We start from the raw sequence: 13891 nt of genomic DNA on the forward strand, positions 1-13891 counted from the left end.
AGTTTTTGAAGTGGAGGAATGTGTCAGCTTATTGCCTTTCATAGAGAAATGTATTTTCTTGTGCTGCAGGTTGTAACCATCGTCTGAAGGCCCGCGCACACCGCACACAGACTGGCATGAGGCGTCATCTGAAGCTGGTCATCAGACGCCTGTAACACAGACACCACAAGCAGCACACATTTAGAGCTGAACTGTATTAATAGGTGAGTCATCTGTTTTATTTAGATTATAGATTCAAAAGAAAAATCTTTCTTTAAAATCATTTCAAAGTTTGGTTCATGATCGTTCAGGTTCAAGTTTTACTTCTTTTAGGGGTGTATTGGCCTTTTAATGCTAATGTCTTAAATCTATTGGGGGAAGGCTGAATATGTATCACTGAAATACTGGTAATACTTGGTGGTAACGAAAAGGCTGGAGGTAAAACACTGAAAAATCTTGATGCATCCATAAAACATTATATTATTATTATGCTGTGATAAATGTCAAGTGTCCGCTCTCCCCTTCAGCTGCAGCAAATGGACAGAAGTACAAAAAATGACAGTAAAACTGTGCTGTTAAATACAATGTGGTTAACTATCTTGATCCTCTTCAATGCTGCTGCACTTAAAACAAGATAAATTAGGCACATCGGGGAAACTATCTACGAAAAACATCTACAGCACTGGTCAGTGTGACGGCCACATCAAGCTTAACTATTGCCTTTTTGAATGCTGTGAATGAAGTCACAGATCACAGATTGCGTCTGCATCTTATTAGGAATTGAAGTAAAAATGCTGTTGGTCTCATTAGAATGACTATTTTCTTCCTAAAATGCTTTAATTAGTTGTAAGAATGAGAAGAAAAGAAATGTTGTGCTCACAGTGATGAAAAAGAGTAACCTTTAAGAAATATAGATTCTATTTTATGTTACATACAGTGATTTGGCCCTACAATAACATGACATGATTGGCTCATTGTTGATTTAAGTTTGAGACCCTTCTTCTAAATATTAGTCCTTTAGTACAAATTATGAATGACAATAAAAACTATAGAATATCAATAGAAACTAAGAAATAGAAATTGTAGTACATGTGAAATAACTTGTTTACAGCAGAAGCCTCCCAGTGTTTACTTGGTGTAATTACTTGTCTCTGGTCAGTTACACTGAACGAGCTTCAACCCTGAAGTCTAACCGTTTAGCTTTGGTTCTTTTTGTCATGTGACATTTATCCTGCTGTTATTTGATTTTCATTTTGTGGGATTTCTGTTGGAGCTGCACAGTGGCGTAGTGGTTAGCAGTCTCACCTCACTGTAAGAAAGTCCTGGTTCAAATCCTGTCTGAATTTTAACCAGGGCTACAAAAAGAGCTTTTATTTACACCACCAAAGCTGGGTTAAGACAATACTAAATGAAGATCACTGGAAACTCTTGTCTGAAAAAATGTGCAAATCAAAGACGTCTAGAAAATAATTACAAAGTAAATGTACACTCATTACACAGCCTTTTCTGTGAGGAGTTTGGATGGTCTCTTCATGGATGGTCTCTTCGGTTTTTTTCCAGACACTCTGGTTTCCTCCCACAGTCCAAAAAAATGCTTCGTAGGTTAATCAGTGACTCTAAAATGTCAGTGTGTGTTGTTGTGTATCTGTGTGACAGACTTGTGACCTGTTAGTGGTGGATCTTACCTTTGCCCAACAGTAGCTGGGATAGGCTCTAGCAGCCTTGTGACCCTGAAAGGGATTAAGCGTGTTCTGAAGTTGGATGGATGGAGAGAGATCTCGATTTTAAGGCTCAAGAACCTATTTTGTCATTGACAGCTGTGACTTCCATTTAAATTGACATTTGTCTTTGTTCTGCAGCTCCTCTGCTCAGTTCAGACTTATATTTGATTCAGTTAGCATTCTTAAAAATGAGAAAATTCATGCAGGATAAAATATTTCTAGCTAAAAATCATTTAATAATCAAAATACAAATACAGATGAGGAATAAGAGTTCAGCCTATGATGTGTGTTAAAGTTGATGAATGGCATGTCAGTTGATGTGTTGCCCATGTTTATGATATTGTTGTAACTTGGGCCAGCTCGGGAAGTTACTCATTCATGTTGTTTATATGTCTTTATTTTTAAGTTTGAACTCTGACTTTTCATCAAATTCCAGAACATTGGTTCCATCATGACCCCTGCAGTGCAATTTCTCTTTTTCCATGATGTTACTTCCTGTCTCTATATTTTGCTTTTGCCACGGTAATCATCTTGAGCTTATTTTTGTTCATCCCAGAGGTGTTTACCAGGCAGAAGCAGCTCTTCTGAAATCCCACATCATAGCTCATTTCTCCATGATTTCTACTTGGTATCATTTTTCCGTCTTCTACAGCTCGTCATTGTAAAGATTGTGCAGTTTTTGCAGCTGCTCTTACATTTTGCATTTAGTTTATGATCTACTTCTGCCAGAATTTACCAAGATCACGTGTCATTTTTCTGTGGAAATTCACATATCCAGTAGACACCACGTGTGAAGTTTGAAAGTCATGTAAAGTTTCCTTCTCTAAAATCAGTTCATTTAACATTTCTTCTTTAAAAATGCTTCTTTTCTTTATATTGCTATTTTATGCAAAAGTGAGAAAATCGTGTTTTTGTTGGAGTTGTGCAACAAAAATAAGAGTTCCGTTCTGGAGCAGATCAGTGTAGATCCTAGAGCTCAGCAGATGACAGCCTCCTTGGGATTTGCTGGAGATCAGCAGAAGGAGTTTTAGCAGCAGATTACAGAAACATAATAACTGCAATACGAGAGGCAGACATCTATTCTGTCTGCCCTGTTGGGAACCAGGAGTTAATAATTCAACCACTTATGCTGCTCCAGTGATCAAATGCCAAGCAGACAGAGCTCCCACCAGCGCAGCACAGACTGGGAGCAAAACAAATTAGACGCAATCTTAAGGGCATGTGGGGGTCATTTCTGTGGACAAAGAGGGCCAGAGATGTTGCTTGATCCACAGAGCTTTTAACATGATTGTGTTTGAGTCTTTAAAAATAAGGAAAAGATAAGGCATTGAAGCTCATTTGGTCGCATTCTGCAGCCGTGTAAGGAGCCATTATGAGCATGCATGCAGAAAATTTTACAGAGAAGGTCAATATTTGGATTTGTCACCTTTGAAGAGCAACAGTTGTAAAACTAGTTTGGTGCAGCATGTCGTTGCTGTGGCACAAACAGTCAAAATGACAATAAAATCCAACTTAAACCTCTTAAAAATGTCCTCCTAAGTTGGATAAATATCCAATTAATTTCCCCCCAACCTTAGTCTGCAGCAAAGATCGTATTTGGTCACAAACACTGTTTAAATTACACCAACTGAAACAAAGCTTTGCAGGTCTGTTGTTGTCCTCTGTTCTAAATGTTGGCTTTTCTCAAAAGGAGGATGTAGCTTAACTTGAAGATTCCCAGTACAGCTGAGGGTTTATAAGTCACCTGACCAACAAGGGCCCGCCTGCATCTTTACGATATAATAATGACAACATTTTAAGGTTTGCAGTAACTTTTCAGACTGTTGTACTGAAAAGTCAAAAGTCTTGTTCGTGTTAGAAGTTGCATAGTAGTTACTGGTTGTAGGGGTGGGCATACCGATCTAAAAGGTGAAGTATTGGTACTAGCGTGATGAAATCAATACTTTTGATACTTTCAATACTATTGGCACAGTTTTTCTGTACAGTAAAGAGCTTGAATTTGCTTACGGAGTTCATGCAAGAACCGTGTCTATCTGTCTGAAATCTTGCCAGGTTGGGCAAAAATAAAGGCCCAATTTGAGCAAAAAACCCGCCCCGTCTGTCTGCGTAAATATCACGCCCCACCCCTATGCTGCTTACACCTTGCCCCTCCCCTCCTTGCTTCATCAGAGAGAGTCATTAAAGAGGTCATGGATACATGACCTGGTGTGTTGCCCTGATGGACAGAAGCTGCCCATGAACCCTCTTCTATGGGGTGTAAGGACCTGTAATGTCTCCCAGAATGCCTTAACCTGGAAAAATGGATCTGAGGAGAAAGGGCTTGTTTTGGTTAAAATAAAGGTAACAAAAGTCCTATTGATGGTAGAGTTAGCCAATATTATTAGAGGATTTGTTTCTGATGCACTGTGGTCTTATGTGAGTGACAGTCCACATCACCAAACGGTGCTGAACTTAAAAAAAGGGCCTGACCTTCGATATCTTGAGTAGTCTTAAAAAAAAAAAGCATTATTGGCTGATTTTTTTTTGATAAAATAGTGCAATTATGGTGGAATTTCCAAAAGCAAAAACATGTGTGCCTAAGGTCTGAAGGCCCCTGTTAGGGTTATTGGTTCAGAGGTAATGTAGATTTACGGGTCAGTATGCTGGGGAAATCAGTTAAAAGTTCTCTTGGTCTGATGAGTGTTGTTGTCACAATAATGGCTTTGTTACAACTGCCCTTACAGGTAGATACGGGCTGTCTGTGGGTGAAACATGGTCTTGTCTACACAGGGCACACAGGTGGCCCACACGAAACATCAAAGTCGTAGACCACTCTGTAAGCTCATAGAGCGAAAATGTTCATGCACATTTCTTTCACGGACATGTCGCGAGTGACTGGTCGCAGTGAGCACTTAAAAACACGCATACATTATTTTTACAAATACTTCAAGGTGTACTTACTGCACACACAACAATGGTACGTTCCATTGTCATGAGATCCCCTAAGGTAGCCGTATGAGTCTCAAGGGAACTGCAGAACACACCTGCACCCTCCTTAAGATGCTGCTGCTCTTCTCTACGACCCTCCACAGGTCATAACCCCAAAAACCTGCAGCACCCTTACATGTGACTTAAGTGACTGCCTGGAGGACCTGCTTATGGTAGTAAGATCAATGTCAACCAGCAGAGATCAGCTGTAGACCCTCTGTCTGCAGCATGTCTTACAACAACAAAACAGCTCATCAAGAGGATTCAGGGATGAAAAAATATTATGAAATATCCAATGCTTCTCACTTCTTCACAGTTTTTCTCCTGAATCAATAGCAACTACTTGTGGCTCTTTTTTATTGGATCTGTTACTATAGCAACCTAAAATAAGGCTACATAGGCCATTTAAATGTATTAGGGCTGAAACAAGAGTTGTGGGCAGCCAGCAGACATGCACTAATGATTGGAGTCTAAGACCTTGGATGCTCTGTATCTTGGGGCTGATTTGAAGTTAACAAGCTTTCCTCCAAAATGAGCAGGCAGGAAACAGCGGGGTCAGACACTCGAGAAGCAGCTTTTACTGGCAGTCACAGCCTCATCCACTCCCACAAACAGTCATCTTTGGCCGCACTTACACAACCCCCACTAGAAAAGGACGCAAAATACTAATAAATGTGTGTATTTAAAGACCCACTCTGATGAAATGGTCTTTTTGTTGTTTTTAACGTGTTCTTGTGGCATTTTTCTGCTGATGTAGGACACATAAAAAAAATGAAGTGTAAAAAAAAACATATCTGAGTATTTATTTATTCAAATCCTGATGAATCAGGAACAGACCAAAAAAAGGCAGTTTGAAAAATATCATATTTGTGATGTAGAAAATACGCTGGGTGGTCCCATAATGGACAGCTCAACCCCTCCCCTTCTCGTGCTCAAAAATAGGAAGTAGTCTGCAGTTTCAAGAAGCCAAAATCCCAAAGACTTCTATTGAGAAATATACATTTATTACTCAGTTATTTTATTTGTCAGAGTCTTGCTCTGATACCTTCTTCTTAGCATTTTCTTTCTAAACCATTTTTTTAAAGATTTCTTTTCTTTATCACAAATTATTCAAGTTAACTGACCAAGCAGATGCCTCAGTAAAAGCATGTGGGTCTGACATTGAACGTCTGCGGTGTTTGACAGATTTTAGGTAGCCAGTGACAGCAGACTTCATCTATGCGGTCTGTGAAGGCCTTTTCCTTCTCATTTTGCAATTCTTTAAAAAAATGTCCCGTCTCTCTCGGGCTCAACGCGGATGAACCATGTCAGGTGTCGAGGTCGCCCTCGCACACCTGCCTAAGGTTCTCGCACCTATTCTGCATCTAATTAGTCTGCCTTTATTAGTCCTTCACTCCCTCCGACCATTGTCGGTTCGTCGGTTTTTCCCTATGGAAGAGACCACTGATCTCCGCTGGTTGAAGCCAAGCCAAGCCAAGCTAAACTAAGTCCTGCTCCTTAAGCAAAGCTGTCAACCCTTGTCTGTCTCGTTCTGGATTCATTCCCTCTTCACCATCTAAAGTAGATCTCTGGATCTACTGCCAGTTGGCTCTCCTGAAGATCACCATCCTCTTTTCAATAAACTGCTATTATTCCAGTCTGCATTTGGGTCCAGCTTAATCAAAACCTGACAAACCAGGAGTGAAAACTATAAAGATGAGACTAAAAGTGAACAAATGCAAAATTATGTTCGCAGATTCACATGTTCGAATGGTTCTCTCTCAATGGCTTGTACCATTCTTTCATTATTGACTGTATAAAGGGAAAGCTCCATGTCTCCATGTTTGGTTTCATGAGATCATTCAGTCTCCCGCTGCAAAAAGATCTTTCTGCCGCTACTTTTGTGCCTCTGTGACCCATATTAGTTCAAGAGGGGAGAAATAAAAACATGAATCAAACCAGAGGATCTTTTTAAAATTGCCCTGATGCATCCACTTGCAGACAAAAAGATCCATGAATCTCTTTGTTTTCCTCATCTGAGCTGGAATCTGGGTCTAAACTGTACGGCTGGAAAGCTCCAAGATTGCTCATCATTTTTGTCGTTAATGTTAGGTTGGGGGTGCGTGGGGCTGTAAGCTAGCGGTAGAGTGTGTAAACAGATAGGTGATGGGTGGAGGGGGCGTAGTTGCTCTGCACCAACGGTGCTGCCCACAATCTAGTAGTGAAAGCCTAGTACAGTACTCAGGCAGCAGCATGTGTCATCATCTGCATCTTCAGCATGTGCTCTATCTCATCAGCTTGGTCCAATCTTGAACATTGTTCTGCAGACTCAACTTGAGAAACATCAAATTAGGCTTAACCCTCAGAAAAATTTAAAGTGGAGTTCAAAATTGTATTTGTTTCTATCCTTTTTATTTGTATTTCCACTTCACATGAAAAACAAATGTTATCTGGTTCAACGTCCACATCCCTCACTGTAGTGCCCATTATTTGTTGGTTAATCTGAAAACTCTTCTCCATAAATTTACTGTTTGGTTTAATACCCAATTGATTGGATCCATTTTCTGTTTTCTTTATCCAAGAGCCAAACAGAGATTTGCTCTGCACAGGATGAATCAATACCCTGTGACAGGATTTAGGAAGATCTCAGAGGGTCTAGACCCTGCTTCGGCACCAGCACAGCTGCAGTCTTTACTCTTTTAATAACACATTTTGTAGAAACATAGTTTGACTAGAAAAGCAAGACCTTTGACTTTTCAAACAAAAAAAACTGTGCATCACCTTTTGACTGGACTGGAAACAGACCTACACGACTAGAGAAACAGTCAAGAGTTTACCTTTATTAGAAAGAAAAACAAACATAAGGTTTCCAGGCTGAACCCCGCCTTCAGCCTGATATAGACCTCATGACCCTGTGCAGGACAAAGCAGGAAAAGGAGATTGATGGATGACTGTATGCATGTTTTTTACTGGTGGGCACACTATAAAGAGAAACTAATGAAGGGGAAATACCATTTTGAGGATGACTTTAAAGTAGCCCAGTTGAGATAATGAAAGGATTAGGTAAGGCCCCTATTTTCTTTGCTTCTCAGATATTTGCAGTTGAGACACAATGTTGGCAGAAAAATCAAAGCCATTAAGGAATGCACAGACCTACCTAAATAAAATCTTCAGTGACTCCTGCAAAGGAAGCACTCAAGATGTAGATATTTCATTTTTTTTGCTAGCAGACATAAACCTCTCTGAACTATTTGTCGAAGCAAGATGTGAAACGGAAGCAGGAGTTACAGTAACTGATGACAGACGATCAAACATATGCAGAAGTTCAGGTTCACATGTGAGGCCAGTGCATGAAAGAGAAACATCACACATTTTTATTATTCCAAAGATCAAATGTTCACAGGCTGAAAGGCTGAGAGGAGGGTCTGTTGGAGGAAGTGTGGTTGTGTGGCTGCAGAGCGCCTCACATCTTAAGGGAGTGTGAAAAGATCCAACTCTATTAGGCAAGAGGGATGAAAACAGTTCAACTGATAATAAGTTGGGCCTGAGAATCTGATTCCACTACCTGAAGGACTAAGAAAATGACTTCAAATACTGATGCTGTTATCAGGAGCAAAGGAAGCCATAGCCTGCCTGTATGGTTGCGATCACTCAGCAGTAACTTCAGATTTGATTTGTCGTGGCAGCTGCTTAACGGGAGCAATATTGAGGAAATTGTGATTCTTTATTTGGAACTAAAGGTATTTACCCTTTATCTTCATTTTACTTACAATTTTAACTACAAAAACTTAGCTAAAGCTATTTTTAAAGTGATGAGTCTTTTCTCAGATGGATGCTCTGAATGTTTTTTTAGGTTAGCTATTTTTGAAATTTCTGTAATATAAGACACATTTATATTATATTATATTATATTATATTATATTATATTATATTATATTATATTATATTATATTATATTATATTATATTATATTATATTATATTATATTATATTATATTATATTATATTATATTATATTATATTATATTATATTATATGCTGGGTGTGAATTAAAAAGTGATAATGTACATCTAAAAAAGAAGTTCCGGTTAGCTTAAATGTTCTATATCACTGCGCTGGCTTCTTAAAAACAAACCTTTTCTTCAAAGTTTGGACAATGACAAGCGGTAAGAGGCGAACTTTCTTTCTGAACTGATGCTTTATTTAACCCATCGTCACGATGGGTTAATGAGCAAACCTGCAGCTTTCATTTGCTGCTGCTGTCAAGGTTAGAGAGGGCTCAGCCGTTACCATGACAACGTGCTGCACCACGTATGAAATAGTCCACTCTTTATGAAAAAGCTATTTAAACCACTAGAGGAATAAAGTACAAAAAACAGATTGAATATTTATTTATTTTGTAAGTGACCATGGATGGTATAATCCGGATAATTCAAAGTGTCCATTATCATAAATTAACACACGCCGTGGAAGCCTGAACCGTCCTCCGCATCGGGCTTCCACGGCGTGTGTTAATTTATGATACTGCACACTTAGCCAGCCATTAGCAGTTACTGAACGGACTTCACAAAAGCGACTGTCGTCCGCTTAGCATCGGCCGGTTTAGGCTTCCGTATCGTCCGCCAATTTCTGATAATTGACACCTCTGCAGCCATTATCCCTTACTTAAATTAAATGATACAGAAAACTGTTGTCTTTCACAGCATAATAAATTAATTGCATGATTGAAATTGCAGATGTGAAGGAAAATGTTTTCCTGCATTTTGTTTTTTTTATTGTGAAATTAATTCCTTGCTATTGAAAACATTTTTTTCTGCTTCTCACAGAGTGGAAACTCAGTTTCATATCATATAATCTACACACTGTCAGCAGCTGTTGGTTTATACATTTTCTCCAACGGAATTTGTCTGTCTTTGACTCAGCAGCTGATGTACAAACTGTTTTATAACCTGTATAAAACATGGTTGTTCTGAACAGATGTAATCTATAGTTGGCAATAGATTAATAAAGTATGTATATGACTCACTGCACAAACAGAAATTGAATCATTGAAACAGACAATGATTTTCCATGCTTGCAATAGTCAGAAAAATGCTAAACATTGACCCCTTCCATAACCAAGTTTGTGGCCAAATATAAAATATCTTTTTTAAAAGCTGCTTCAGGTGATTCCTACAGCTAAAACATTTTTTACAATTTTAAATTAGACTGCATCACGTGTCACAAAGTTTTGTACTTTATCTTAAAGTTGTTTTGCATAAAAGAGCCAAACGACTGAATGTAAATGTGTTTGCAGGGTTTCAGTCTGGCTGCAGACCACATCATGGCACTGAGGACTTATAAATTTAAAACAGTCCTCATCACTTTCATTCATTTTCTGGTTGTTTACTGGACTTGATAGATGGTCTTCAGGCTTGCTTGGTCCCATACTTTATTAGTATTACATGGAAAATGTCATTATTGTGCTAATAAACACAGAAAAAGCCAGATATAGAAGCCTGGTTGATTTATCATGCTCTTTCACTAAATTCAGATTAGCCTGTGGTAGTTCTTTTGAACATGATTTTCTGCATCCAGTTCTATGTGAAACCTTGCAGTTAATTTAGAACAACACATGTTTAAATTATGGCTGCTAGAACTGATTTTTTTCAAAGCACAATATAAAATTAGAGACAACTTATATCAAAGGGAATTGCTAAAACAAAGGAATCCCACAGTTCACACAGCTTTAGCAGGTCAAAAATGCACAAGTAGCCCCAAAAGATCACACTATAGTGTTAAAAATATGGCTAAAGATACAGTTTTTTCTAATGTCTTCAAAAGGTTAACTTTCTGTTTTTTTCAACTGATCATTTCACTTTAGGACAGCAGCTAAAGCTTTGGTCACATTCAACCGAATACGGGTTGACCAATTGGTGAGGCAACATACATTTACCTTATGCATAGTACACTTACCACACAGGCAACAATGGTACATTCCATTTTCATGACGTCCCTTAAGGTGGCCATAGGAGCCTCAAAGTAACTTCAGGACACACCTGCACTTCCCTTAAGATGCAGCTGCTCCTCTCTATGACCTTCCACAGGCCCGGACGATCCCAAAACCCACAGCATCCATACAGGTCAACCACCCACGAATGTATGTGATTTAGGGCCAGTTTATACTTCAAAGCGATTTGTAATCGCTCTGGTTATATTGGTCAAAGATGTGACCCGCTGATGACATCATCCGCCACTTGAATTTTACGCCCATGGTACAATTGTGTGCAAACCGCATCCTTTAACCTGTATGTTTTAATTTTGAGTGATTAGAGGACGCGATCATGGAGCAAACTCTGTCCAGACAAATGTCTTTTTAAAACTGCTGCTGATGAAAACTTAATCGAAGAAGTTAGGAAATACCTAACTTCACACACACAGAGCCGACAACAAGAGATCTCATATCCTGTATCTTGCAGCACTCAACAAATCAATTATTTTTTTTAATTATTATTTATTTTATTTATTTTTGCCTCTGTATTGCCTGCTTCTGCTTAGTGGACGAACACACCACTTCCTCCTCTGCCTCATCATGGCAAGTGTATAATCAAGATGTCCTTCACGTCAAACTAAACCCCGGAGACAATTGCGTTGCTTGAAAAATATCAAAATATCAACGCCACTAAGAAGTTCATCGCAGTTCACCGTGCAATAGTGGATACGATTGATACCATAGCTGATCGCTGTGAAGTACAAACCGGCCTTAAGGCTTTAACTGCTGCTATGACTAGTAGTAGGACTAGCTGTTCTTGTACAGCTCTCCGTACTTTGCTCTTTTGTTCTCCACTTTTATTTACATATAACATTTTGCAGTAGTTAGTTGCACAGTGGTGAAGTGCTCACTTGCCTCACAGGCAGACGACACTGATTTAAATCCCAGCTGGGTCCTTTGTGTGTGGGGTTTGCATGTTTGGATTTTCCCCCCTCATTCCAAAAAACGTCCTTCATAGGTAATTTGGTGACTCTATAAATTATTGCTAGATTGTCATGTAAGTGTGTGGCCCTGCAGCAGACTGCCGACCTGTTCAAGGGTGTCCCCGGCTTCACCCAACAGTAGCTGGATAGGCTCCAGCAGCCCCGTGATCCTGAAAAAGTCATTGTGGGTTCTGAAGATGGATGGATGGATTTTGCAGTCGCTTGTTTGTCTTGGCATTTATTCTTGTCTTATTTATCACTTGCAACCAACCCATGCAGATGGCTGCTCACAAGTCTTTTCTGCTGTTGGTTTCCTCTTTTGAAGGAGAATCAGTTCTCCCCACTATCACTTCTCATGTATTCAAAACAGGGGATTTTTACCCAAATCTATTGTTCTCTTACCTTTTTTTAGACATGGTCATATTTTGGCCTGGATGAAAATAGAATCAACAGTCTGTATCTACAAGACATTGAGATTATTTTAATGACCCTAAGTAACTATCAACTCATGTGAATCATGTGAAGAACATTGCAACAGAAGTTGGGTTCCAATGCAACAAAACAATGATTATGAAACCTGTTTTGCTTCAGGATTTGTTCTCATTATCCCTCTGAACTGTTGTTTGTTTGCTGTGAATCACAAATGGCTGCTTTCTGCTCACCTCGATTTCCTGCACCCACACAGCTCTCATACACCTGCATGCACCGCACAGTCACGAATTGTTCTGTTAGTTAGACAGATATGTGAGAACCCATTCTGTACCATTCTGCAAAGGGTTACCATGGTAACAGTAGGGAAATTGCTTCATAAAAAAAAGCTGGTCATGTGTAGGCTGAAATAAAGGTGGAGGGGTACTGCAAATTGGAGCAAGGCAGAAGAATGATGGTAAATTTATGAATGGCTGCATTTGTTAGGAAGTTTGAACAACAGAAAAAATGTCTGAACAGAGAAAAGATGCATGTAAGTTACTAACAGAAAGAAATGCTAGTGTTCAGGGTGTACCCTGTCTCCCACCTGATGTCATTAAGCTTCACATGCCACACAAGCCTGAACAGGCTGCGATTCTGTCCGTGCACCTCTCCTGTTACATAAATGTGATAACAGCAGCACAGCCTTACATCTGACAGAAGTCTCATTATTTACTTCAACCTGCTTCATCCATAAAACAAAGTGTCTGCAGCGTTGCTGGCGTGTGGAGCGATTGAATACCAAACATTCAACCTGCTGCTTAAGTGCACTCCCCATACACAAACAAAACATGAAAAAAAAACAGCATTTGAATTAACGATCTGCTGGACTGATGTGTCTTAGAGCAGCTTTCAGTAGCAAAGGAAGCATCTGCTCCGACGCTTTCATGACTGACTCAGAAGGAATTAGCACAACCTTTTCTACAATCTAAAGTGTCACAGGTCAGCTTAGAAAACGGATGTAATTGCACAGCATGAATACGGAATAGTTGGTGATGAATAACCAAATGGCTGTGGTTAATGAAGCAGCTGCTGTTGAGTATGAAAGAATTTCTCTTAATTCATGACACCCACAGACTTGACATCCGCACTCTCAGTCTTTTGTGCTCTCGTTTTATCCCAATTTCTTGTTTTTTATTTGAAAAGAACTCATTATGCGGTTTCCTGTTCGGTTTTAAATCCAGTTTGTTCATACGTGTCAGTTCGTCTGCTTCCCCGCCCACAGCAACCGCTCAGGGTTGCACTTCATGCTTTCCATCCACAGAGGGTTTGATGTTTTGTGCCCCACATCATCTGATTTGTCAATACATTCTGGTATATTTCAAAAACAGTCAAAGAGATTTATTAGGTTTCTTTCAATAGCTTCCAAGTTAGTTTGAGAAACCAGCATTAGACCCAGACATAAGAAACCTGACAGAAGTCCTTTGAAGTTGGAAAATCCTTCATTGCTTTTGGTCTGGAATGGTATGAAACATAACATGAACATGCTAAAATGAGCCTTAAAAGGTCCAGTAAATCCACGGCTGTGAAAGGTTTGAATGTGTCGACCTGCTGGACTGGTAGAAAACAGAGGGAGCGTTGTGCTGGTGTTGCCTCTTCTTCACAGCAACCATATAAACAATATAAAATACTTGTCATTATCTGTTAGCAGAGAGGAGTTTATTGAAAACAATTGTATTCTGTGATGTTGTTTTTCCAAAATACTGACCATAAGAAGGAAAATCCTACAAATGTTTCTCACAGCATTCAGTGTCCCCGTGTGAGACCAAAGAACAGCTTCTGTTGTTGAGCAAACCATCTGCTTGTAAACTGGCACCATGTTG

At 39.3% G+C, this 13891-nt stretch overlaps 1 protein-coding gene across 7 annotated transcripts in view; it reads left to right on the forward strand.

Moving 5' to 3' along the window:
* Nucleotides 1-13891, forward strand: part of LOC101162865 (neurocalcin-delta A) — a 71878-nt gene that overhangs the window by 42430 nt on the left and 15557 nt on the right. For 6 of the 7 annotated variants that reach the window (XM_011484877.3, XM_011484879.3, XM_023964094.1 and 3 more), the window contains one exon: nucleotides 70-203. The exons of the other annotated variant lie outside the window; for it this stretch is intronic. The gene's annotated coding sequence lies outside the window, so the exon portion shown is untranslated. The remainder of the gene's footprint in view (nucleotides 1-69; nucleotides 204-13891) is intronic. 7 annotated transcript variants of the gene reach the window in all.

Source organism: Oryzias latipes, chromosome 16 (assembly GCF_002234675.1).
Source record: "Oryzias latipes chromosome 16, ASM223467v1".
Lineage (NCBI taxonomy): Eukaryota > Metazoa > Chordata > Actinopteri > Beloniformes > Adrianichthyidae > Oryzias > Oryzias latipes.